This window comes from Saccopteryx bilineata, chromosome 4, assembly GCF_036850765.1.
Source record: "Saccopteryx bilineata isolate mSacBil1 chromosome 4, mSacBil1_pri_phased_curated, whole genome shotgun sequence".
Taxonomy (NCBI): domain Eukaryota; kingdom Metazoa; phylum Chordata; class Mammalia; order Chiroptera; family Emballonuridae; genus Saccopteryx; species Saccopteryx bilineata.
This window is the reverse complement of record NC_089493.1, coordinates 68529671-68551978: the sequence shown is the minus strand read 5'-3', so window position 1 is coordinate 68551978 and position 22308 is coordinate 68529671. Positions and strand designations below refer to the sequence as shown.

The 22308-nt window shown below is 44.8% G+C and overlaps 1 protein-coding gene across 3 annotated transcripts in view; it reads left to right on the top strand.

The window, feature by feature from the left end:
- Positions 1 to 237: 237 nt before the first annotated feature.
- MAPK6 (mitogen-activated protein kinase 6) overlaps positions 238 to 22308 on the top strand; it is a 46057-nt gene continuing 23986 nt past the window's right edge. Inside the window, exon 1 of one of the 3 annotated variants that reach the window (XM_066276305.1) lies at positions 238 to 404. The gene's annotated coding sequence lies outside the window, so the exon portion shown is untranslated. Of the gene's footprint in view, positions 419 to 936; positions 1088 to 22308 lie in introns of those variants that run through there. The other 2 variants (XM_066276307.1, XM_066276306.1) reach the window with 2 other exon arrangements.

The window sequence follows — 22308 nt, the reverse complement described above, 5'->3', positions numbered from 1 at the left end:
CACAGAGAAGGCCCGTCTTTCCACCTTCTCGCCCAGTCCCAGCCCCAAGCCCAGCCCTAGCCCAGCCCTAGCCCATGTGGCTGACCGGCCTGCGTGCCTCTCCCGCTACCCCCGCGGCGCGCGAGGCCCAGTCACCGGCGTTGGAAATTCCAGCGCGTGCAGACAGGAGAGGCTGGCCGGGGGCGGGGGAACCCGTGGAGTGAGCCTGTGACGTGGGGGGGGCGTGGCGCCAGGAGACCCGCCCCTTCCCCTCGTCCTCTCTCGCGGTTCGGGGTTACATGGCGGCGACTGCGGCAAAGCGAGAGCCTCGGAGACGCCGCTGCCGCCAGCACAGCCGGAGACCTGAGCCGACACTGGGGGCAGTCCGCGGGCCCCGCACTCCCCGGATGAGTCGGAGAAGTCCCGTGAGTGTGTGTGTGTACGTGTTTGGGGCGCGCTGGCCGTGCGGCTCGGGAGGGCGCCGCGGCGGGCCCGGCGGCGGCGGAGCCGGCTCCCTCCTCCATTGTGTGTGACCCTCCGGCGGCCGCCGCTCAACAAAGGCGCTTTTGTTCCATCTCCCGCGCACTCCCTGCCCGCCCGCCAGCCCGCCCGCTAGCCCGCCCGCTTGGGCCTGGCCGGCGCATCCCCGCGCGGGCCGGCGGGCCGGGGTCCCCGCGTGGGGCCGGCAGAGCGGCCGGCGCGCCCCTCCCACCCGGCACGCCCCTCGCCGGTAGCCGGTCCTGGTCCCCGCCGCGCCCGCTGGCCCTGGAGCCCCACGTGCTCGCTGGGGCACCTCTGCCTGTGGCGGCTCCGCAGGTTCGAAGCCCGGCCTGGCCGGCGGGCTAGGGGCGGCGGCCGGGAGGGGTGGCCCGGGGAGCATGAGGTGGCGCGGAGTCTCGCCTTCCTGGCATGCTGCCTGTCGACAGGCTCCCGCGTCTCCTCCCCCATCCCGTTCCGGTGACTCGGCCTCAGCTGACTCCTGCCGGGCAAAGTCTCCACTGGACTCGGCACACTGCGTAGCGCGCGCTGCTTACCCGGCTCGTCTTAAGAGCCCTGAGGTCCTCTGCCCAAGTTTTGAGTCTGTCCCTAAATGCGATCCAGAAAACTCGTGAGTCTTAATTCTTAATTTCCTCCCTGCCCTCTACTGCAGCCTTTCCGTAGCCGCGTTGGGGACCTTGAGCGTATCTGTGAAAGTATCCAAATGAAACTTGTTTTGTCAGTTCTCTATAAAAAGGGCCTTCGCTGTGCATTTTTATCTGATTGGTGAGGTGCGTTGAAAAGTAGAGGTGTTTGGCCGCCCTTTGTTCCTCGTTTCACTAAGACTCGACTGGTTCAGGTGTTAGGTTAGGTAGGAGCTCTGTGAAGCACGATCTTTTCGATGCCTTTTCTGTTTTTTTCCTTTGCTTGCTTATTGGGAAAAACTCCAGTGGAGGGAACTGGTGATGTGGAATTGAAAGCCTACTGCGCAGATTTGCAGAAAAATTCGTATTCTTTCCATCAATGATAAACATGCCCTTAAAATAAGTCTCAATATTAACTTTTTTTTTTTTTACGGTTACAAGATGATATGTTGGTTAAAAAAATTAACAGGAAACAAAATGGAGTGCAAACAGCTTCAAAATAGTTTTCTGATTGCTTGATTCTTGCCTTGATATTTTTTAAAGTTCTGATTGGACTTAACCTCTCTTTCAACGTTGGGAAACAGATGGAAAAAGTAATCTGACTAGATAAATGTAGGGTCCAAATAGGAGATTGAACATCTTTTAAAAATTTTTATTTATTGATTTGAGAGAGAGATGCATGCACAGAGAGAGAAACATTGATTTTTTGTTCCACTTATATATTCATTGGTTGGTTCTTGTATGTTCCCTGACTGGGGAAAATAAGTTTGAATTGGGTGGAATAAACTTCACATATCTTTAGCACATAGTTGTTTAAACATGTTTATGAAGGGCTCGCTGTGTGCCAAGATCTGTAAAATCCTTTCACATATGTATATATGTTACATCACTTAAGTATTGCCTTGTGAAACTTGTAAAATTGCTATTGGTATCCTAAAATCTAGGAAATGCCAGATTTGAGCAGGTTGTGTATTATCATCCAGGTATTACCATTCAGAAGAGAGAAAAAAATACCCTCTGGGAAATGGAGAAACCTTTATATATCACCATATTTTGGAGTTCACTTATTTGCTTTTTTTTTTTTTTTTTTTTTTGGTATTTTTTTTTGTGTGTGTGTGTGTTTTCCCAAAGTTAGAAGCAGGGAGGCAGTCAGACTCCTGCATGTTCTTGACCAGGATCCACCTGGCATGTCCACCAGGGGGCGATGCTCTGCCCATCTTGGGCGTTGCTCTGCTGCGGCTGGATCCACTCTAGCACCTGAGGTGGAGGCCATGGAGCGGCCCTCAGCGCCCCGGCCAACTTTGCTCCAGTGGAGCCTTGGCTGCAGGAGAGGAAGAGAGAGATAGACAGAAAGGAGAGGAGGGGGAAGGGTGGAGAAGCAAATGGGTGCTTCTCCTGTGTGCCCTGGCCGGGAATCGAACCTGGGACCTCCACACACCAGATTGATGCTCTACCGTTGAGCTAATCGGCCAGGGCCAGAGTTCACTCATTTGCAAAAGAAGATTAAGAGTAGTGTTTGACTACTTTGTGTAAGAATCTAGAGAAGATCAATTTGAAGATCAGTTAATTTTGCAATAGAAAAAGCACATGATCTAATAACAAGTGCTTGTACTAAATGTTTTACAGTGTTTTGCATAAGTTCATTTAAGCATTGTGAGAATTCATAACTGACAAAATGGTAAAGTTTGCTGTCTCAGGGTACATTGCTGAACGGATTGGGGTCAGGTAGGAGGAAACTTGAAGTGCTGTAAGTCTGAGTTGCGTGATGACTCATCACGCAACTGACTGCTACTGGCCTTCTTTTAAAATACACTGGGTTTCTAGTTGTTGTTTTTTAATGATAGGCTAAAATGTTTCTGTCCACATTATAATTCTCACACAGCGAGGAACCACAGTTTCTCTTTAAAAAAAAAATGGCTTCTTAAATTGCATTTTAGGAGGTTATGGTATATCCCACAGGTGGAATTTTGTAACATTTGTTGAGAAGAAAGATAAAATTGCTGGTCAGTTGCTACAATTAAATGTTGGATCCTAACAGTTCTTTTGATTATTATTGAGAGAGATTTGTATTTACAAAGGACAGATAGTACTTTTATGGTGTGAGTAGAAATTAATCTTATGTTTTCATTGGTAATGTAAAAGTTATCTTTATAATATTTAGGAATTCGTTTAAGTAGTGTAAGTACAGAAGTATTTAATCCAAACATGAGCATTTCATTCTGATGGATTTATATGATACATAGTACTTCCTCCTAATCTATATGAATTTTCAGTTTTAATAAAAACAGCTTGAAATGGGTATTGTTATAGGTACTTTTTCTTTTTTCTTTTTTTTTTTTTCAGAAACAGAGAGAGGGATAGACAGGGACAGACAGACAGGAACGAAGAAATGAGAAGCATCAATCATTAGTTTTTTGTTGCGCATTGCAATACCTTAGTTGTTCATTGATTGCTTTCTCATATATGCCTTGACCGTGGGCCTTCAGCAGACCGAGTAACTCCTTACTTGAGCTAGCGACCTTGGGTCCAAGCTGGTGAGGTTTTGCTCAAACCAGATGAGCCCGTGCTCAAGCTGGTGACCTCGGGGTCTCGAACCTGGGTCCTCTGCATCCCAGTCCGACGCTCTATCCACTGCGCTACTGCCTGGTCAGGTGGCACTGTTTTCATCAGTGTTTTTAAAAGATAAGCTGAATGTAGAGTTTCCAAATTTAGGGCATACACCCAACTTTGGTAATTATGACATTTGACTGGTTTTAAAAAAAGTAATTATATAGCAGGTTGGCTTAAAATAAGATTGAGGGAAAAAAAATTAAGAATAGCAGTTTTAAAAATAAGAAAAGAAAAAAACCCCATTTCCTCATTTTTCATTTTATGTTTTCTCAAAGTGACTTAAAGAGTTTTGTGGGCAATAAAGTGTAATTTTTTAGTATTTATTTATTTATTTAATTTTTCTGAAGTGAGAAGTGGGGAGGCAGAGAGACAGACTCCCACATGTGCCCAACCAGGACCCACCCGGCATACCCACCAGGGTGTGATGTTCTGCCTGTCTGGGGCACTGCTCTGTTGCAACCAGAGCCATTCAAGAGCCTGAGGCAGAGACCATAGAGCCATCCTCCGTGCCTGGGCCAGCTTTGCTCCAATGGAGCCTTGGCTGTGGGAGGGGAAGAGAGAGACAGAGAGGAAGGAGAGGGGGAGGGGTGGAGAGGCACATGGGTGCTTCTCCTGTGTGCCCTGGCCAGTAATCGAACCTGGGACTTCCACACGTGGGGCCGACATTTTACCACTGAGCCAGCTGTCCAGGGCTTTGTCTGTGTATTTTTAATGTCTGTTAAAACTTTGGAGAGATTCTGGAAGAGCATTGTATGATTTGTATAGAGGAACTTTAATAAAGTTTAACACAAACCTTTTTTTTTAATTTGGTGAGAGGAGGGGAGGCGGAGAGTCTCCCACTCTACCCTGACTAGGATCCACCCTGCAAGCCCTCTAGGGGGCAATGCTCTGCCTATATGGGGCGTTGCTCAGTTGCTCAGCAACCAGTCTCTCTTCTTAGCACCTGAGATGGAGGCTGGGAGCCATCCTCAGTTCCTGGGGCCACCTCTCCAATGGAACCTTGGCTGCAGGATGGGAAGAGAGAGAGAGAAGTGAGAGGGAAAGGGGTGGAGAAGCAGATGGTTGCTTCTCCTGTGTGCCCTGACTGGGAATTGAACCCAGGACATCCACAAGCCAGGATGACACTCTACTACTGAGCCAGTCGACCAGGGCCAGTTTAACTCATACTTTAAAATATATTTCCTACTAAAGGAAATACAAACATAAAAGCATTATAGATTTTCAAAGCATCCTGTCACTTAGAGATTAAACAACTACTTCCATTGTTTGTGTTTTAAGAGTATAGGTCGTTAGCTGTATGCATAATACAGAATTCAGAAACAAACTGGATTCATAGCCTTTCTCTTTTCTGTGAGGTATTTTGCCTTATGAAATGGTGAGCCTTACCACTGCTATCTGGTTCCTTGTTCCAGTTGCCTACTTGAATCATGTGTTTTTCTAGGGCCTCTGTTAAAATAGAAGATGCCTCAAAAGTAAATTCTTTGTGGCATTGTTGGCTGACTCCTGTCAGCTCCTTCAGCCTGTTTTGTGGGCTGTTGTTACATCACTCTATAGTCTACTAGTGTTATGGGGATTTTGGTCAGTTTATTGCTCAGAGCCATTACTGAGATGGCAAAAACAACAATAATGTTATTGTAGTTAACGGTTTTTTCCAGGGAGTTGTTTTTTATGTGGAGCTGATGCTTTTAAGGTAGCAGTGTAGGCTGCCATCTGCATTGTTTTTTTCTCCGTGAACTGCATATTTGGAAACTTCAGTGTGCCCCTCTGATAGTTTTTTAAATGTTTGTCTTTCATGCATGCCAGCCTTTTAAATCCATTTCTGAAAAGTTGTACAGAGATTGAATATTTATATAGTAAATAACATTTTTTTCCATTGGTTTTTATTTAAATTTGATATTTCATTCTATTGGTAAAATGGTACCAAGCATTGAACCACTGGCTGCAGGAGGAGAAGAGTGGGGGAGGGAGAAGCAGATGGTCACTTCTACTGTGTGCCTTGACTGGGACTCACACCTGGGACTTCCATATGCCAGGCTGATGCTCTTATTCACTGAGCCACTGGCCAGGGCCTCAAGTACATTTTCAAGAGTTGTCTTTGTATGCTTTCTCCGCATCTCTTTGCTCTTTAGCCTACTCTAGGTTGGCTTCTAGCACCATCTCACCACTGAAGTTGTTCTAGTCAGGGTTAGCAGTGAATTACATTAACCAAATCCACATTGCAGGATCTTGCAGCATTCATTATAGTTGACCACTGTTTTCTGCCTATTTATTGCTTCTCTTAGCTTTTGAGACTGGTCTTCTTGTTTTTCTCTTACCTCATACATTGTCAACTTTTTTTCTCTTTTTTTTTTACAGAGACAGAGTGAGAGTCAGAGAGAGGGATAGATAGGGACAGACAGACAGGAACAGAGAGAGATGAGAAGCATCAATCATCAGTTTTTCGTTGGGACACCTTAGTTCATTGATTGCTTTCTCATATGTGCCTTGACTGCAGACCGAGTAACCCCTTGCTCATGCCAGCGACCTTGGGTCCACGCTGGTGAGCTTTTGCTCAAACCAGGTGAGCCCGCGCTCAAGCTGGCGACGTCGGGTCTCGAACCTGGGTCGTCCGCATTCCAGTCCTACTCTCTATCCACTGAGGCACCGCCCAGTCAGGCATCAACTTTTTTAAAAGATTTTATTTATTGATTTTACAGAGAGGAAAGAGGTGGAGGGAATGAGAAGTATCAACATAGAAGTATCAACTTGTAGTTGCTTCACTTTAGTTCAGGGGTCCCCAAACTATGGCCCCACGGGCTGCATGAAACCCCCTGAGGCCATTTATCCGGCCCCCTGCTGCACTTCTGGAAGGGGCACCTCTTTCATTGGTGGTCAGTGAGAGGAGCATAGTTCCCATTGAAATACTGGTCAGTTTGTTGACTTAAATTTACTTGTTCTTTATTTTAAATATTGTATTTGTTCCCATTTTGTTTTTTTACTTTAAAATATGTGCATAGGGATTTGGCCCCCTGTGTAAAAAGTTTGGGGACCCCTGCTTTAGTTGTTCATTGATTGCTTGTCGTATGTGCCTTGATCCTGCAAACCTGGGGTTTCAAACTGGCGAACTCAGCGTTCCAGGTCGACACTATCCATTGTGCCACCACAGGTCAGACTACCTTGTCATACTTTTTAAGAGGTTTCTCTCCTTTCCTGCTTCTAAGTATTGGTATATCCTAGAGTTCAATCCTGGGCTTTAGTCCCTTCTCTTTCTAAATTCTTTCCCAGGTGGTCTCATTCAACTTATTGTTTTAAATATAGTATGCACATGGATAATTCTCAAATTTATTTCTGGTTTAGACTTCTTGCTTGAGCTACACTTGCAGTATTTGATTGCCTGTTTGATTTTACCACTCAGTTATGTAAATAGACATTATCTAAATAGACTTAACATTTCCAAAATAGATCTTCTTCCCTATTGTTCTTCTCCTGTCTTCCCCATCTCAGTAATTGGCACCCAGGAGTTACACCTGAATCAATCCTTTTGATCTCTTATTCCTCTTATCTACTTGATTGTTAAGTTTTCTTTTTTTCTTATTTTTTATTTATTTTAGAGAAGAGAGGGAGAGACAGAGAGAGAGAGAGAGAGACAGGAGAGACAGAGAGAGAGAGAGAAGGGGGGAGGAGCTGGAAGCATCAACTCCCATATGTGCCTTGACCAGGCAAGCCCAGGGTTTCGAACCAGCGACCTCAGCATTTCCAGGTCGACGCTTTATCCACTGTGCCACCACAGTCAGTCTCGATTGTTAAGTTTTCTTGATCTCCAAAATATCATTTGAATCTGTCTCCTATTTGACATCATTATTTCAACCAGCCTAGTCTCAGCCACCATCATCTCATGGGCCTACTGAAAGAGCTTTTAACTGGTTTCTGCTTTCATTAAACTATCTTCCGTTCATTCTCTGCCCAGTAGCCAGACTCTTTTTTTTTTTGGAGAGAGGGACAGAAAAGGAGAGAGATGAGAAGCATCAACTCGTAGTTGCATCACTTTAGTTGTTCACTGATTGCTTCTCATATGTATGTGCCTTGATGGGGGTGGGGGGACACGTAGGGTTTGCCAACCAAGCCTGTGACCCTTTGCTCAAGCCATTGATATTTGTGCTTCAATTCAGCGACCCTGATGAGAACATGTCGATAATCCTACTCTCAAGGTGGTGACCCTGCGCTAGAGCTGGCAACCTTGGGGTTTGAACCTGGAACCTCAGCATCTCAGGATGATGCTCTATCTACTGCACCACCGTTGGTCAGGCCAGAATCATCTTTTAAAAATGTAAATGAAACCATGTCAATTGCCTAAAGCCCTTTAATAAGTTTTCCCTATCTCTTAGTTATAAAATTTAGATTCCTGCCCCACGTCTTCCTTTCAGCCTATCCAATTTTACCTCCACATTAGTCCACCCTCCCTTTCTTCAAGTTGCTGTGGTTACACTGGCATCTTTTCTTTTTCTTCAAAATACCAGGTTCTGTCTTTGCTGCTTCCTCTGTTGGAATGTTCTTCTCCCACTTCTTAGCACTGCTAGTACCTTCTCATTTAGGTTTCAACTCCTTAGATGGCAATTTCCCAGCCACATAATCAGCACTTGATCATATCTGATGTTATGTTATTTTACTTGTTAGTCTTTCTTTCTTTCTTTTTTTACAGGGACAGAGAAAGAGTCAGGGAGAGGGATAGATAGGGACAGACAGACAGGAACGGAGAGATGAGAAGCATCAATCATCAGTTTTTCATTGCGACACCTTAGTTGTTCATTGATTGCTTTCTCATATGTGCCTGGACTGCGGGCCTTCAGCAGACCCAGTAACCCCTTGCTTGAGCCAGTGACCTTGGGTCCAAGCTGGTGAGCTTTTTGCTCAAACCAGATGAGCCCGCGCTCAAGCCAGTGACCCTGGGGTCTCAAACCTGGGTCCTTCCGTATCCCAGTCCGACGCTATCCACTGCACCACCGACTAGTCAGGCTTGTTAGTCTTTCTTTACTAAAATGTGAACTCTTTGAAAGCAGAAGAACCTTAACTATCTTACTCTCCACGATACCATCAAACAGTGCCTTGCCTATTTCAAGAACTCAGTAAATTTTTGTGGACAAATTTTTGTAAAGTTTGATTCCTTCAAACTTCTGAAGGGAAAAAGTAGTTAGAGATTGCATTGTGTCCTGGCCTGTGGTGGTGTGCAGTGGATAAAGTGTCCACCTGGAATGCTGAGGTCAACGGTTCAAACCCCAGGCCTGCCCGGGAGAAGCAACTATGAATTGATGCTTCCCACTCTTCCCCCATGTTCTCTCTAAATCAGGGGTCCCCAAACTACGGCCCGCAAGCCGCATGCAGCCCCCTGAGGCCATTTATCCAGCCCCTGCCACACTTCCGGAAGGGGCACCTCTTTCATTGGTGGTCAGTGAGAGGAGCACATTGACCATCTCATTAGCCAAAAGCAGGCCCATAGTTCCCATTGAAATACTGGTCAGTTTGTTGATTTACATTTACTTGTTCTTTATTTTAAATATTGTATTTATTCCTTTTTTTTTTTTTTTTTTTTTTACTTTAAAATAAGATATGTGCAGTGTGCATAGGGATTTGTTCATAGTTTTTTTATAGTCTGGCCCTCCAACAGTCTGAGGGACAGTGAACTGGCCCCCTGTGTAAAAAGTTTGGGGACCCCTGCTCTAAATCAATAAATATAATTTAAAAAAAGAAAAGGAAAGAAAAACTTTTTTTTGTGGCAGAGACAGAGTCAGAGAGAGGGACAGACAGGAAGGGAGAGAGATGAGAAGCATCAATTCTTTGTTGTGGCTCCTTAGTTGTTCATTGATTGATTTCTCATATGTGCCTTGATGAGGGGACTACAGCAGACCGAGTGACCCCTTGCTCAAGCCAGCGACCTGCTGCTCAAGCTGGTGAGCCTTGCTTAAACCAGATGAGCCCGTGCTCAAGCTGGCGACCTCACGGTCTCGAACCTGGGTCCTCCGCATCCCAGTTCGACGTTCTATCCACTGTGCTACCGCCTGGTCAGGCAAGAAAAATTCTTAATTGAAAAAAAAAAAATTGCATTGTAATTAATTAACATGTAATTCTGGATTAGGTTTTTTAGCTTTCAAGTACATTATTGGTACAGTGGCAGAAACTTAAATAGGATCTGAGTATTAGATGGTAGTACTATACCAGTGTTGATTTCCTGATTTTGATTGATTATATTTGGTTATGCAGATGAATGTCCTGTAGGAAATATACTCTATTCTCAAAGGGTTGTGTGTTTGTACTGTATTTGTCAATACATTATTGCTTGAGAAAAGTTACATTATTTGAGAGAAGATCATGGGGTTTGAGTTAAAAACCTGAGGTTCAAATTCTGTCTCTCTCACAGTTGCTTGCTCTTGAATGCATTAATTTTTTTTTTTTTTTGAGAGATAGAAAAGAGATGGAGGGACAGACAGGGACAGACAGACAGTAAGGGAGAGAGATGATAAGCATTAGTTCTTTGTTGCTGCTCCTTAGTTGTTCATTGATTGCTTTCTCATATGTGCCTTGACATGAGGAGGGGGGGTTCCAGCCGAGCCAGTGACCCCTTGCTTGAGCCAGCAATCATGGGGGCATGTCTATGATCCCATGTCAAGCCAGTGATCATGGGGTCATGTCTGTGATGCCACATTCAAGCCGGAGACCCTGTGCTCAAGCCAGCAACCCTGGAGTTTTGAACCTGGGTCCTCAGCATCCTAGGCTGATGCTCTATCCACTGTGCCACTGCCTGATCAGGCTAAATTTTCTAAAATAAAGATCTTAAGACTTATTTTGCAATGTTGTTAGGAAGATTTGTGTTAAGAGTATATGCCCAGACCCTGGCTGGTTAGCTCAGTTGGTTAATGTCCCAATATACCAAGGTTGAGCGTTTGATACCTGGTCAGGGTACATGTAAGCATCAACCAATAAAAGTCCATAAATAAGTGGAACAACAAATCAATGTCTCTCTCACAAATTCAATAAATTTCAAAAAGTATATGCACAGCACAAATCTTCACACATAATACATTTTTTAAAAAGTGAGAGTAGGGGAGATAGTGAGACAGACTCCTGCATGCACCCCTATGGGGATCCACCCAGCATTCTCCATCTGGGGCAGATGCTCGAATCAGCCAAGCTATTTTTAGCACCTGAGGCTGACCCGCTTGGACCAACCAAGCTATTGTCAGCTCCTGAGCCACTGGCTATGGGTGAGGAAGAAGGAGAGAAAGGGGAAAGGAAGGGAGGGGTAGAAAAGCAGATGGTTGCTTCTCGGGTGTGCCCTGACCAGGAATCAAACCTGGAACATCCATATGCTGGGTTGATGCTCTATCCACTGAGCCAGTCAGCCAGGGCAGTTGTGACACTTTATTTTTTTCATTTTTAAACTTTATTTTTAGATATTGTAACTTTTTTTTTTTTTTACAGAGACAGAGTCAGAGAGAGGGATAAACAGGGACAGACAGGAACAGAGAGAGATGAGAAGCATCAATCATCAGTTTTTCGTTGTGACTCCTTAGTTGTTTATTGATTGCTTTCTCATATGTGCCTTGACCATGGGCCTTCAGCAGACCGAGTAACCCCTTGCTCGAGCCAGTGACCTTGAGTCCAAGCTGGTGAGCTTTTTGCTCAAACCAGATGAGCCCGCACTCAAGCTGGTGACCTCAGGGTCTCGAACCTGGGTCCTCTGCATCCCAGTCCAATGCTCTATCCACTGCGCCACCGCCTGGTCAGGCAGTTGTGACACTTTAGTTGTACTTGACTGCTTCTCAAACGTGTCTTGACTGGAGGCTGGGGGGTCTAGCCAAGCCAGTGACCCCTTGCTCAAGCCTGTGACTATGGAGGTCATGTTTATGATCCCATGCTCAAACCTGTGCTCAAACTAGTGACCTCAGGATTTCGAACCTGGGTCCTCAGCATCCGAGGTCGATGCTCTATCTACTGCAGCGCCACCTAGTCAGGCTCTTTTAGCATTTCTTGTAGTGAAAGTCTGCTGAAGACAAATTCTGCTTTTGTGTTTTTGAAAATATCTTTAATTCTTCATTTTTGAAACATTTTTCCTAGATATAGAATTCTGGATTGACGGTTTCTTTTTTTTTTTTTTTTCTTTCTTTTTTTTTTTTTTTTTTGTCACTTAAACGGTAATGTTCTATTGTCTTCTGATGTTCACTACTTTTAGTGATGCGTCAGTCGTCACTCCTATTGTCTTTCCCTAGTATGTACTTTTTCTGTTTTCCCTGATTGCTTTTGAGTTGCTTTTTCTGCCCTTCCCCCATTTTCAGGTTTGATTATGATGTGCTTATTGTATGGGTTTCTTTGTATTTATCCTGTTTGGTTCATTGATTTTCTGGGTGTATGTGTTGATGTCCTTTATCAGTTTTGGATAGTTTTTGTTTATTTTTTCTTTATATACTTATATACTTTTGCTCCATCAGCTTTCTGAACATTGGGACTCTACTTTTCAGCTATCAGCTCTTTGGACTACTTAGACAGGTTTTTTGTTTGTTTGTTTTCCAGTCCCACCTTAGGTTTTCTTTACCTCACGTTTTTTGCAGTGTTTCCTTTTTACTAATTTATTGGGGTGACATTGATTAGTAAAATTATATAGGTTTCAGGTGTACAACTTTATAATACATCATCTGTAGTTTGTATTGTATGTTTGTCCTCCCAAGTCAGTGTATTTCTTTGCCTTTTCAGAGTGCCTCAAGGGGGTTATCTCCTGCTTCCTTTTGCTTTCCCCCACCTTTAGGGGGTATCTGCCTTGGACATGGTGGAGGCTCCTATGCTTCATGAGATGCCCTCAGCTTTCCTGCCATGCCCTTAGACTGTTTTTTTTTTCTTTCTTTTTTAAAGATTTTATTTATTGATTTTGGGGGGTAGGGTACAAGAAGTAGTTGTTTCACTCTAGCTGTTCATTGGTTGCTTGTTGTGTGTGCCTTGGCAAGCCCAAGGACCAGTGACCTCAGCATTCCAAATTGGTGCTCTGTCCCCCTGCACCACCACAGACCAGGCACCTATAGCCTTTTGTACTCACTGAAGACCCATGGGGAATAGTTGGCAGGGTGGCTTGTAACTGGTCCTTCTCTGAATTGAATTGTAATGTGTTACCTGAATTTACATGTAGCCATTAAAAGTTGGTTATAAATTTGTCTGGCTTCTTTTTTTTTAATTTTATTTGTTCATTTTAGAGAAGAGGTGGGGCATGGAGGAACAGGAAGCATCAACTCCCATATGTGCCTTAAGCAGGCAAGCCCAGTGTTTCGAACTGGTGACCTCAGTGTTCCAGGTCAGTGCTTTATCCACTGCGCCACCACAGGTCAGGTTGTCTGGTTTCTTCTTAATTCTATTAGTGGAAATTCTTTGTTCTCTTGCCACTTTGCTAAGAATGAGAATAGCCATGTTTTCTTCTCTTATGAAGAACTTGACATTTTCTGAAATTTTATTTAGATTTCTTTGCATCCTTAGCTGTTTTATTTTTATTTCTTTGTACTAGTTTAAATTTACTTACTGATTTTATAGAGAGAGGAGAGGGACGGGGAGCGAGAAGTATCAACTCATGGTTGCTTCACTTTAGTTGTTGTTTGCTTGTTCCTTGTCATATGTACCTTGGCTGGGCAAGCCTAAGGTTTTAAACTGGTGACCTCTGCGTTTTAGGTCAACACACTGTCCATATGCCACCACATGCTAGGGTATTTTTGTTGTTTAAAAAAAAATATATATATATATTAATTAGAGATTTTATTTATTCATTTGAGAGGAAGAAGAGAGACAGAGACAGACAGAGAGAGAGAGAGAAGGGAGGAGGAGCAGGAAGCATCAACTCCCATATGTACCTAGACCGGGTGAGCCCAGGGCTTCAAACCAGCGACCTCAGCATTTCCAGGTTGACACTTTATCCACTGCGCCACCACAGGTCAGGCCCATGCTAGGGTTTTTTAAAAGCTGATTTTGTACCTGGTCTGTGGTGGCGCAGTGGATAAAGGATTGACCTGGAACACTGAGGTTGCTGTCTCAAAGCCCTGGGCTTGCCTGGTCAAGGCACATATGGGAGTTGGTACTTCCTGCTCCTCTACCCTTCTTTCTCCTTCCTTTCTCTCTCTCTCTCTCTAAAACATCAATAAAGTCTTTAAAAAAAAAGATTTATTAAAAAACTGATTTTGGCCTGATCAGGCAGTGGCGCAGTGGATAGAGCGTCAGACTGGGATGCAGAGGACCCAGGTTCGAGACCCCGAGGTTGCCAGCTTGAGTGCGGGCTCATCTGGTTTGAACAGGGCTCACCAGCTTGGACCCAAGCTCGCTGGCTCGAGCAAGGGGTTATTCGGTCTGCTGAAGGCCCACGGTCAAGGCATATATGAGAAAGCAATCAATGAACAACTAAGGTCTCACAACAAAAAACTGATGATGGATGCTTCTCATCTCTCTCCGTTCCTGTCTGTCTGTCTCTGTCTATCCCTCTCTCTCTGACTCTCTTCTCTGTCCCTGAAAACAAACAAACACCCTGGCCAGTTGACTCAGTGGTAGAGCATCAGCCTGGCGTGCAGAAGTCCCGGGTTCGATTCCCGGCCAGGGTTGCGCCCGACCGGATCCACCCGGCACGCCCACCAGGGGGCGACGCTCTGTTGCGACCAGAGCCACTCTAGCACCTGGGGCAGAGGCCAAGGAGCCATCCCCAGCACCCGGGCCATCTTTGCTCCAATGGAGCCTCGCTGCGGGAGGGGAAGAGAGACAGAGAGAGGAAGGGGGGGGGAAGCAGATGGGCGCCTCTCCTGTGTGCCCTGGCCGGGAATCGAACCCGGGACTTCTGCACGCCAGGCCGATGCTCTACCACTGAGCCAACCGGCTAGAGCACAAAATTGATTTTGTAGTTTACTTATCTTGTCATGATAAGGGTGAGCGTAAATAAGGTGAGCGTAATGGTGTCTTTCACCATTCAGCGTTCTAATTAGAAATGGGAATCCTGAGTCTTTCATTAAAGTCATAAAATTTAGAGCTAGAAGAAACTGTAGAAATCATAGTTTTTACTTTTTTTTTTATATATACTTTTTACAGGAGAGAGAGAGACAGACAGACACAGGAAGAGTGAGACATGAGAAGCATCAACTTGTAGTTGTGGCACTTCGGTTGTTCTTTGATTGCTTCTCATACGTGCCTTGACCAGGGGGCTCCAGCTGAGCCAGTGACTGTGGGGTTATGTCAGTGATTCCATGCTCAAGCCAAATGAGCCCGTGCTCAAGCCAGCGAGCTCAGGGTTTTAAACCTGGATCCTCAGCCTCCCAGGTAGACACTCTATCCACTCTGCCACCCCTGGTCAGACGATATCATATAGTCTTAAGCTACATACTTGATCTGATGAGGAAATGAGACCTAGGAATGTGAAATGTTTTTGTTGCCAGCTTACTAGTCACAGATCCTGGCCTAGATGGCAGATCTTTTTGACTCTTTTTTTTTTCTTTTAATATGGGCTTAGTGAAATCAGACAGGAATTTTTCAAAGCACCAGATTCTAGTGTGAATCTGAGAGGCAACTGTTATTATTGTTATTTGCAAGCTTTTATCAGATCTGGACAAAATAAGAAACAAAGGAAGAAGGATATTCCAGAAAAGTTATATGCCGTTTTTTAAATTATTTTTTTTAAATAGGGGACTCTTGCCTGACCTGTGGTGGCGCAGTGGGATAAAGCGCCGACCTGGAACACTGAGGTTGCCGGTTCGAAACCTTGGGCTTACCTGGTCAAGGCACATATGGGAGTTGATGCTTCCTGCTCCTCCCCTTTCTCTCTCTCTCTCTCTCTCTTTCTCTCTCATTCCTCTCTCTCTAAAAATCAATAAATAAAATTAAAAAAAAATCTTTAAATAGGGGACTCTCCAACCAAGCAGGTGGTTCTTTCTGTTCATTTGATCAGAGTTCAGAAATGTTTTTTGTAGCCTTATACAATGTAGCCTTTAGATCCTCACCAGAGTTGGCTCAAAATTATATTTGACATGCTTGCTGTCTGGAAAGCTGTGATGCTAGATACCCTAGACCAGGGGTCCCCAAACTTTTTACACAGGGGGCCAGTTCACTGTCCCTCAGACAGTTGGAGGGCCGGACTATAAAAAAAACTATGAACAAATCCCTACGTACACTGCACATATCTTATTTTAAAGTAAAAAAACAAAACGGGAACAAATACAATATTTAAAATAAAGAACAAGTAAATTTAAATCAACAAACTGACCAGTATTTCAATGGGAACTATGTTCCTCTCACTGACCACCAATGAAAGAGGTGCCCCTTCCGGAAGTGTGGTGGGGGCCGGATAAATGGCCTTGGGGGGCCGTAGTTTGGCCCCTGCCCTAGACCCTGCTAGGATGAACTGAAGAATAGTAAAATCAGTAATGCCAAGGTCTTATGTGTCTTCATGATACCTACTTGATATAACAAACACTGATAGGATTTTTATTTATTTTTTGTGTGTGTGACAGAGACAGAGAGAGAGGGACAGATAGGGACAGACAGGAAGGGAGAGAGATGAGAAGCATCAGTTCTTTGTTGTGGCACCTTAGTTGTTCATTGGTTGCTTTCTCATACGTGCCTTGACTGGGGGGCTACAGCAGAGCAAGTGACCCCTTGCTCAAGCCAGCGACCTTGGATTCAGGCTGGTGAGCTGTGCTCAAACCAGATGAGCCTGCGTTCAAGCCGGCGACCTTGGGGTTTCGAAACTGGGTCCTTTGTGTCCTAGTTAGACGCTCTATCCACTGCGCCACCATCTGGTCAAGCACTGATAGGACTTTTTATAGAATCCCACTTGTCTGATTATTAGGACTATTTCAGTGGCATAGTCCTTCTCCATTACCTCAACGGAACAAATGGGCTATAACAAACTGTAATGTTTTTGTTTCTTCAGTCTGAGGGGGTTGAAATCAATTGTTGTCTTCATGTGTGGCAGACATATGTGTTCACCATAGGGTGTGGCTTCTGGGGAGTGCCCGGAAAAGAAAATACCATATCTAGAAGTCATCAGTAATGTTTCCCCATGGTAGGCAGAATATGATCAGATTCTCAAAAAATTGAGGGTAGAGCTTGTCTTTTCCAAACTTCCTGCTGTCAAGAAATGTATGCTGGCCCTGGCCGGGTAGTTCAGTTGATTAAAGAGCACCATCTTGATATGCCAAGTTTGCAAGTTTGATCCCTGGTCAGGGCACATACAAAAATCAACTAATGAATGCCTAAAGAAGTGGAACACAAATCGATGTTTCTCTTTCTCTTCCTTCTTCTCTCTCTAAAACCAATAATAATTTAAAAGAAGCATACGCTTCTTACATTAGTTCATTCAGTACAGTTTTTAAGTTGTTTACCAAGTACCAGGTACTGTGCTCAGAAAGTGTCAATAAAATTACTTAATCCCAAACCATTTTAAAATAGAGCTACAACAAAGGGGAGAGGGAATGGTACCCTGGAAAATGAAAAATAGAAGATCTGAAGAATGGTGATTAAATTAAATTGGGGAAGATGTCAAAAGACAAGAAAGGAAAATACTAGAAAAGAGAGGAGAAAGAAATAGTGGGACAGGGAGGAATCTGCTATGATGCTCTGGGACTATGCAGTCCATGAGGTTAGGCTTATTTGTCTGTTTTGCTTTTTGTTAGCCCTTGCTATATAGCTTAATGCCTAAAACAATATCTGGCATATGGTAAGCACTTAGTAAGTTTTTTGAATAAAAATATGTAATGGATGGATAGAAGAATTAAAGCCGTTTTACTAAAAGTTGTTGAAAACATCTTGGTTTTCTCTGCTTCTGGGACCATGTTGGGAATGCATTTCCCCACTCCCTGGAAGTAGAAGTGACTGTGTGACCAAAGGTAAATAAAATGTGACTAGAAGTGGTGTGTCATTTTTGGATGTAAGCTTTAGGCACCATTGAGATATTTTCGCTGTCTCTTTCCCTCACATTGAGTGGCAGTGGTAGAGATGGTAACTACTTCAACAGCCTGGATGACCATTTTGTGGGACTTGTTGCATGAACTAGACTTAAGTCACTGAGATTTTGGAGTTACTTGTTACAAGCCTATCCTGACTGCTACAGAAATTTTGTTTTTCTTCTTTTCCAAGTTAGAGGAAGAAAGATAGAGAGACAGATTCCTGCATGCATCCCAACCAGGATACACCTGGTGACCCCCATCTGGGGCCAATGCTCTGCCTATCTGGGTCCAGATTCACAACTGAGCTATTTTTAGCACCTGAGGCAGAAGTTCCATGGAGCTATCCGCAGTGCCTGGGGCTGATGCACTCAAAGGACTTGAGCCATGGCTGTGGGAGGGGAGGGGAAGAGAGAGTGAATCAGGAGTGGAAGGGGCAGAGAAGCAGATGGTCTTTTCTCCTGTGTGCCCTTACCAGAAATTTAATCCAGAATGTCCATGCACTGGGCTGATGCTCTGTCCACTGAGCCACCAGCCACAGGGCCTGGTGTTTTAATTTTTTTTTTTTTTAAGTTTTGCACATTTACTTTTTTAAAATTCATTTTGGAGAGGAGAGAGAGAAAGAAAGGGGGGAAGAACAGGAAGCATCAACTCCCATATGTGCCTTGACCAGGCAAGCCTAGGGTTTTGAACTGGTGACCTCAATGTTCCAGATCGATTCTTTATCCACTGTGCCACCATAGGCCAGGCTGGTGTTTTAATTTTAAGGTCCTACATGCCACCCCAGATTCCTAAGATCATTCACTAAAACTGATTTGCACCTGGGCCTCCTTGAGGTCCAAATCCTGAGAGAGATTCCTGATAACTCCTAGAACTATTCTACATTAAGAGCAAGAGCTTTGTCAAGAATGCATATGAGCAAGCAGTTAAGCTGTAGCCTTTGCCTTCTCTGCCCTAGAAACGTAGCAACTTTAATGAGAGCTTGAGACATGATTTTAGGGAAGAACAAATTTTCTGTAACAACGTCTCTCAGTGCCAGGGTTAGGAGATAGTCCTGGGTGAATATACGTAGAACCCAACCTTTCCCTTCTCTCTAATAGCAACTGGATTTTGGCTGAGAAGATATGAAGCTGGCTGGATTCCAGTTAACTCAAATTACTTACTTGACCCTGGAGAAGAGCAAAATAGGCAAGAGCTGTTGAGGGAGGAGGGGGAGAGCTGTCACTGAGTATGATCAGGCCAGATGACCCATATCAGCATTTAACCTGAGAAGCTCCAGAGTGGAAGATGGAAGAGAGAACCAGAAAAGTAACCTTTATGTTTAAGGCCCTCATCTGAAATTTGTTTTGCGTATCCAGTCTCCTTTACTGGCTACAGGCCAAGTTGTAACTGGATAAGAGAGGAAAGAAAAGCCTTTTTCTATAGAATGGAGGTGATTGGGGGTGATGGGGCAGAGTGAAGTTATTCTTTTATTTACTACTTTTGCATTTTATAATTCTACTTCATACAATTAGGCTTGACTCATAGTACCTGTATTTCTCTTGGTCTGGAGGCTATGCTAAATGACAGAAAGCAGGAGGTAATTTAGGGAAGAGAAGAGTGCTTGATGAGATAGTTGTGTCTAATACAGTTTCAGGGAACTGTCTTATAAACATAGGAAGCTGGGAACCAGACTGGGCTTCATAGAGAGCTTTTATTTCCATGTGGTGGATCAGTGAAAGAAGACCACTGGTAAAGTATAAAGCCAACTTTGTTCTTAAAAATCATTGCTTGCACTTCATTTTATTCACCAAATTGTTAAAAGCAAAACAACATTGACTTAGCTAATTAAAACTTAATGATCTCTCTCCAAGCAGCACGGTATATGCACTGAGGTTGGTAGTAATGGATAACATTTGGAGGTAGAGAAATTGGAAAGATGCTGGAAGGGTCATTTTAAGTTACTATGCCATCATAGTTTTCCTTTTCTTTCCTTGTTGACGTGTGAAAAGTGCAAAAGTAATACAGAGCCTTAACATTTTCTTGAGTGTAAGCCTTGAACTTTGCTTTTATGAAGTTAAACATGAAAGGAGGTGGGGACATTTCTAGAAATTGATATAGATGGAGAATGCTCCGATTGGTAACTTGCTGGTACAGTTGAGTCATATCTGCATGTTTTAGTGATGCCAAGGAGCTCTGATTGATGTGAAAATTGGAGGTGGTTGGAGAGATCAGGATTTGGAATGTAACTACTATGAGGGTCAATTGGATAAGGAGCAAGCTGTTTTCATGGTCATTCACTAACTGAGCATGGGAAGCTTCTGCCTTTTTTTATGGCTCTTAGAGGCACACACACATCCTGACTCACCCCCCCCCCCCCCAATTAGGACAGATCCTGAATATGTATGCTCTCACAGCATTTCGTACCATTCCTTGGTACCACTTGCCCCCTAAGCATTCCTCTTTTTCTTGTGTTACTTTATTGTTTGTCTCTAGGCATACCATAAACTCCATGAGGGCAGGGCTCAAGTCTATTTTTACTTACCATTTTATCCCAGGTATATCGATCAGTACATAATATATAATTAGCAAATAGTTGCTGAATGGAGGGATTGTGACTAAATTTGAAACATTTACTGGATCTACTTTATTCATCCTGCAGAGTTATAACATTAACTCCACCTTACTGATGAAGGTGGGGGTTAATTGCCAAGCTCCTGGATGAAAAGGTGCTCCAATAGCTTTTGGTCTAATACAGGGGTCCCCAAACTTTTTACACAGGGGGCCAGTTCACTGTCCCTCAGACCATTGGAGGGCCAGACTATAAAAACAACTATGAACAAATCCCTATACATACTGTACATATCTTTTTTTTTTTTTTTTTTTTTTTCTTGTATTTTTCTGAAGCTAGAAACGGGGAGAGACAGTCAGACAGAATCCCGCATGCGCCCGACCGGGATCCACCCGGCACGCCCACCAGGGGCGATGCTCTGCCCACCAGGGGGCAATGCTCTGCCCCTCCGGGGCGTTGCTCTGCTGCGACCAGAGCCACTCTAGCGCCTGGGGCAGAGGCCAAGGAGCCATCCCCAGCGCCCGGGCCATCTTTGCTCCAATGGAGCCTTGGCTGGCTGCGGGAGGGGAAGAGAGAGACAGAGAGGAAGGAGGGGGGGCGGTGGAGAAGCAAATGGGCGCTTCTCCTATGTGCCCTGGCCAGGAATCGAACCCGGGTCCCCCGCACGCCAGGCCGACGCTCTACCGCTGAGCCAACCGGCCAGGGCTACATATCTTATTTTAAAGTAAAAAAACAAAACAGGAATAAATACAGTATTTAAAATAAAGAACAAGTAAATTTAAATTCAACAAACTGACCAGTATTTCTATTTTTTTTGTATTTTTCTGAAGCTGGAAACGGGGAGGCAGTCAGACAGACTCCTGGATGCGCCCGACCAGGATCCACCTGGCATACCCACCAGGGAGCGATGCTCTGCCCATCTGGGGCGTTGCTCTGTTGCGACCAGAGCCACTCTAGCGCCTGGGGCAGAGGCCAAGGGCCATCTTTTGCTCCAATGGAGCCTCGGCTGCGGGAGGGGAAGAGAGAGACAGAGAGGAAGGAGAGGGGGAGGGGTGGAGAAGCAGATGGGCGCCTCTCCTGTGTGCCTTGGCCGGGAATCGAACCCGGGACTCCTGCACGCCAGGCCGATGCTCTACCACTGAGCCAACCAGCCAGGGCCCTGACCAGTATTTTAATGGGAACTAGGGGCCTGCTTTTGGCTAATGAGATGGTCAATGTCAGGTTCCATATTTGTCACTGCTAGCCGTAACAAGTGATATGACGCACTTCTGGAGCCGTGACACTTGCGTCCCGCGTCACCAGAAGTAGTACTGTACGTGAGCGATGCTGAGCTTTGCGGCACCACCACACACAGAACTCCAGGAGCACAGGATGTGGACCTCTCACTGACCACGAATTAAAGAGGTGCCCCTTCTGGAAGTGCGGTGGGGGCCAGATAAATGACCTCAGGGGGCTGCATGCGGCCTGCCAGCCGTAGTTTGGGAACCCCTGGTCTAATGGATAAGAAGGATTTTAAAGAATACTACTCATAGAACAATGAGGCAGATCACTGCTGTTGTAAATAATGGGTTCTTTATTTTCCCAAATATTTTTATTGGTGCAGTCCTCACTGTCTAGTGGCATTACAGTTTGTGTGTGTGTGTGTGTGTGTGTGTGTGTGTGTTTTGTTGTTTGTTTGGTTGTTTTTTTTCCTGAAATGAGAAGCGGGGAGGCAGAGAGACAGATTCCCACATGCGCCCAACCTGGATCCAGCCGGCACGCCCACCAGGGGGTGATGCTCTGCCCATCTGGAGCGTTGCTCCTTTCCATCCGGAGCCATTCTAGTGCCTGAGGCAGAGGCCATGGAGCCATCCTCAATGCCCAGGCCAACTTTGCTCCTTTGGAGCCTTGGCTGCAGGAGGGGAAGAGAGAGACAGAGAGAAAGTAGAGGGGAAGGGTGGAGAAGCAAATAGGCGCTTCTCCTGTGTGCCCTGGCCAGGAATCGAACCCAGGACTTCCACACACTGGGCTGACACTCTGCTGCTGAGCAAGCTGGCCAGAGCCTGGCATTACAGTTATATTGATAAAGATTACCTTCTCTCTTTAGAATGGTCTCATATTTCTAAAGTCTGTTCAGGGCTTTCAA